The sequence below is a fragment of the Giraffa tippelskirchi genome, chromosome 12 (assembly GCF_054371585.1).
Source record: "Giraffa tippelskirchi isolate mGirTip1 chromosome 12, T2T-mGirTip1v1.2.pri, whole genome shotgun sequence".
NCBI lineage: Eukaryota > Metazoa > Chordata > Mammalia > Artiodactyla > Giraffidae > Giraffa > Giraffa tippelskirchi.
Genome location: NC_137286.1, coordinates 21793418 through 21798694, shown reverse-complemented (window position 1 = coordinate 21798694; position 5277 = coordinate 21793418). Strand labels below are relative to the sequence as shown.

At 35.8% G+C, this 5277-nt stretch overlaps 1 pseudogene; it reads right to left on the bottom strand.

Moving 5' to 3' along the window:
- Positions 1 to 921: 921 nt before the first annotated feature.
- Positions 922 to 1696, bottom strand: LOC145528587 (phosphorylase b kinase regulatory subunit beta pseudogene; annotated as a pseudogene).
- Positions 1697 to 5277: the final 3581 nt, after the last annotated feature.

Below are 5277 nucleotides of genomic sequence, written 5' to 3'. Positions count from 1 at the left end.
TCTCCCAGCAATCTTGATTCCAGCTTGTGCTTCATCCAGACTGGGCATTTCTCATGATGTACTCTGCATATGTAGCTCAGTTGGTAAATACAAAGGAATCCAGAAACCCAAGACTCTAAGATGTATTATTCATAATAGCCAGATTGTAACAGAAAACTGCTAGACATGTGAAGACATAGGAGATAGTTTCCAAGGTCCAAAGAGAAAGAAGTTGATAGAATTCTATACGACCAAGATGTTGGAATTTGCAGAAAAGTACATTTAAAAAGGTAAATATATATAATAATACATATGTATATATTCAAAGACAAGTTAAAATATTTTAATAATAACTAAACAAAACAGGGAATTTTAGGGAAATGAAAGCTATTTTATAACTCAAATGAAAATCCTGAAACTAAAGAGCTACAATATATGCAATGAGAAAAATAGTCACTGGATGAGCTGAAGAGAAGATTGGAGACAGAAGAAGAAAGGGACAAAGAACCTGAAAACAGATCAATAGAAATTATACAATCTGAAAAGCAGAGAAAAAAAGATCTCTTTTTTTTTTTTTTAAAAAAAGCAGAGCCTCAGTGACCTGTGAGACAAGTGAGCAAATAACACAAAGATTCGTTTTCATGCTCTATTAGATCATGAAACAAGCAGAAGCGAACTTTTCATTTTAAAAGTTTTTCTGTCATTCAGTGAAGATTATTATTGCTTCTGGCATGACTATCAAAATGTTTACTCTTGAATAATGTTGTTTCTTACCATTAGATTGGTTATAGCATTCAAGAGGTCCAACCACTCCGACAACAGAGTGGCAAACACCTCACCAGCATAATCAGCCCATTAATTCATGGATGCCTTGATTAAGTTTCAACAAAATAACATACTTCTTGACAAACTGTCTCAACAGAGTTTCTTCTACCTGTCTCTCTAGCTAACCAAACACAGGTCATTATTGCTGGGCTTGACTTCTCCCTCCAGCAGAACCTGGGAAGTCTGATTCAGATGGTAATGAATCTGCCTGCAATGCAGGAGACCTGGGTTCGATCCCTGGATTGGGAAGATCCCCTGGAGAAGGAAATGGCAACTCACTCTGGTATTCTTGCCTGGGAAATCCCATGGACAGAGGAGCCTGGCAGGCTACAGTCAATGAGGTTGCAAAGAGTTGGACATGACCGAGAGATTTTTCATTTGTTAAATAGCTAATAATATGTTCCTCATTGTTCCAGGGGATTAGGGAGAGTGCTGTAAAAGGAAACCATATCATCTTTTTTTCTGATATCCTTTAGTTGAATCTCATAGTTTTGAAATCAGCAAAGTGCTTCTTTTATTAGTTTGTCTAGATTTACCTTTTGTCTTGGAAATCAGGCTGAAGATTTCTGTCCAACACAATGAGTATAGCCAATAATAACTCCATGATGATCCCTCTGTTCTTTGGCTAGCTGCTCTTTTCCAACATGTCTTCAGGAAGGAGAAAGAAGTCCCTCTCATACATGATCATATCTGACAGATTGGTTGCTATGGTAAATGCTTAGGTGTGATGATACCATTCAGTGTTTTTTGCAGGGTATGCAGTGCTTGGTCAGAGAACCCAGGGTAAGTTCTATTCAAAGACGAAATCAATTTGATACCTATTTAGTGAGCATCTTCCATGCTGCTGAGGCTGCAGAATATCCAATAGAAGTTGCTTAACTTCACTAGGCATTGGGTTGGTCAACTATTGAACATTATCATTCTGGTGCCTATAGCAGCAGAAAATAATCTCAGACATTTTATAGCCAAGCTCATAGATCCTTCTCTTGTCACAATCAGTGTGACTATACATAAGAGTTAAAGGCACAAGCCTTAGAAGTACAGTCTTGGTATTCTAGTTATCATCACACCTTTTAGTGGAAAAGAGACCACTGTTGGACCTTGAAACAGCAGCAACGTTAACTTGACATTTCTGTAATAATGACTCAATTTATCCCATAAGGTTTAATAATTAGATCTTAGAATATTAATGCTTTTGAGAGGTTCATAAGCAGAGAGGAATCTTAAGAAATTGGATGAAGAGGACAGGACTGCATCAGGCGAACCTGCAATTACAAATTATTGATTCTAATAATAAGCATCACGAGCTAAACCTAACACTTGGCCTGGACTCCCTCTGCTCTAGGGCTTTCCAGCTCACTTTGTCCATAAGCTTCACAACCTTACCATGTGCTCAAGCTGCTGCCTTGCTGTCTGGCTCTTATTTGAAGTTTCTACTTGTTCATTTATTATAGGCATATTCATATATTATAAGCATACATCCTTGAGCATAGTTATAAAAGTTGCTTTAAAATCCTTGTATGCTAATTTCAACATTTGGGTCATCCTAGGGTTGGTATCCACTGCTTATCTTTTGTGTATGAGTCTCACTTTCTTTTTTCTACATAGTAATGTTGGATTTCATCCACTGTGAATGATTCCTTGTAGGGGCTCTGTGGGTTTCTGAGCTTTATTTTCCACTGTGGCCCCTCTTTAAGAAAAAAATCCATAAAAGTCTGAAACTCCTCCAATGATGTTCTCTTCTTCCAAATGCTGACTCCCTTCCAGATTCTGCCTGCTTTTGTTACTCTCTGGGATGCTTAGGTAGTTGTTTTTATATTTTGTCTGGAATTTATAGTTATCTGTGGAAGATTGGTTACATAGAAACTACTTTGCCATGACAAGATGCATAGCCCCATTTTTATTTTTTTTACTTTTGATCTATTTGTGACTTTATATAAATCTTTTTCTTGGAGGTAGCATGCAGTTAGATCTTGCTTTTTCATCTGGACTGATGACTTCTGTCTTCTTATGGGGATGTTGTCTTGTTGTTTAGTCTCTAAGTCATGTCTGACTCTTGCAACTTCATGACTATAGCCTGCCAGATTCCTCTGTCCATGAGATTTTTCAGGCAAGAATACTGGAGTGGGTTGCCATTTCCTTCTCCAGGGCATATTCCTGACCCAGGGATTAAACCCAAGTCTCCAGATTCTTTACCAACTGAGCCACTAGGGATGTTTAGACCATATCTATTTGAAGTAAGTTTTTAACATACTTGGTTTAATTTTACAAGACTGCTATTAATCTAATATTTGTTCTCTCTATTCTATGTTCTTTTTGCCCCCTTTTTTCAGCCTTCTTTTGGTAGTTGAGTATTTTTAAGTATTTCATTTTAAAATCGCATTGTTTCATCTACTTTAATTCTTTATAAATGGTTTATAAATGGTTTCCCTAAAGTTCATAACTTATAAATAATATCATTTATAATGCATGTTTAACTTACCATAGTTTACTTTCAAATATAATATGTCATACATAATGTAAAGAACTTACAATAATATAATTCAATGTTTCTTTATGCTATTTCTGCTACTGTCATACATTTTACTTCTATACATTATAAATAAATAGTCTATTATTTAAAAATAACATTTTAAACCAAGGAAATTATCTTTTATATATACTCTTATCATTACCATTTATAGCAGTCTCTACTCTTGTGTAGATCCTATTTTCCATCTGGTATTATTTTCCTTCAGCGTGAAGAACTTGTTTTAACATTCCTTGGACTGCAAGTCTGCAGGCAATGGAATCTCTCATTTTTTTTAATTGGTCTAAAAATGTTTTATTTTGCTTTCTTTTTTGAAGACTATTTTTTATATGGAATTACAGGTTGATAATCTCTTTCTAAACTACTTTATTGCACTATAATTATCATTACAAAAAAACTGTACATATTTAATGTATAGAATTTAACGAGACAATTTCTTTCCTTTCAGCATTTAAAAGATGTTGTTCCATTGTCTTCTGCTTTGCATTAATTTTAATGGGAAGTCTCTTACTTGAGTGAGTATATCTGATAGTCCTTTTTTCTCCTTTGTTTAAAAAAGGTGACCACAATTTCATCATCACATCTAATAAGATTAATACTACCTTAGTACACCTAATATCCAGACCATATTCATATTGCTTCAGTTGTCTCAACAATTCTCCCCCCCCTTCAATCTGGGTGTGTCTTATAATGACCAACAGAACATGATGGAAGTGATGCTTTGTGAGTTCTGGAGCCTAGGCCTTAAGAGGAAACCCAGCTATGAAAAGAATTCAGTCTAATCTAATAAGGGAATGAGAGGCCACATGGAGGAAAACTGAGACTCCACAGCTGACAGCCAGGACCAACTGCCAGACACCCAAATAAGGTCATTGCGCATCTTTCAGTCCAGCTGACCATCCAGTTGATTGCAGTTGTGCAACAGTGCCACAAGAAACCAGCAAAGAAACTGTCTACCTGCCCCATGGATCATGACAAATAATAATTCACTGCATCTTTAAGCTACTATATTTTGGAGTGTTTTGCTAAATATAAAATATTTGCTAAATATTGGACTTCTTGGTGGCGCAGTGGATAAGAACCTGCCTGCCAATGCAAGGGACATGGTTTCGATCCCTGGTCCGGGAAGATTCCACATGCCATGGGGCAACAAAGTCCATGCACCACAACTATTGAGCCCATGAGCTTTAGGACCCGTGAGCCACAACTAATGAGCCTTTGTGCCACAACTACTGAAGCCTGCATGCTCTAGGCCTGTGCTCCGCAACAAGAGAAGCCACCACAGTAAGAAGCCTGCATAGTCAGCAAAGAGTAGCCCTCCTTATCACAACTAGACAAAGCCCATGAACAGCAATAAAGACTCAGTGCAACCAAGAATAAATAATAATAGAAGAAGACACTAAAAATATTTGCTAAATATAAAACATAAAAATTCTAGAAGTATTTAGATAGAAGAAGTAAGTTGCCTTTAAGGAAATAAATATTATGTTAACCCAAGATATAAAATATTAAATATCAGAATGACAGTTCCACAATTTAGTGGAAAATGGTAAATGTTAAAATAAAAATTTTAAGAAGTATATTAGAATGAATGAAATACAGCAAGGCTGTGAAAAGCAGGATCCATGCAGCTCTGAGGAGATGAGTTAAAGTTTAAGGACTTTCTCTGTGAGGTCTTTTACTTAGAATATCAGGATATTCTTGCTGTCTAAGAGAAACATACGTGCCCCTGTTTACTTAAGGGCATATAAGATAAAAAATAAAAATGTATTCCTTAAGGATGATTAACAGCTTCAAAGTAGTACTGTACATGCTGGCAAGATTTAAAGTTAAAGAAAATTAAAAAGAAGTCTCACTGTGAATATATTTTTCCTAAAAATCTACTCTTTATTTTTAAAAGATGGCAACAGAATCTCACAGCTCTAATTATTTTAATATTTTGC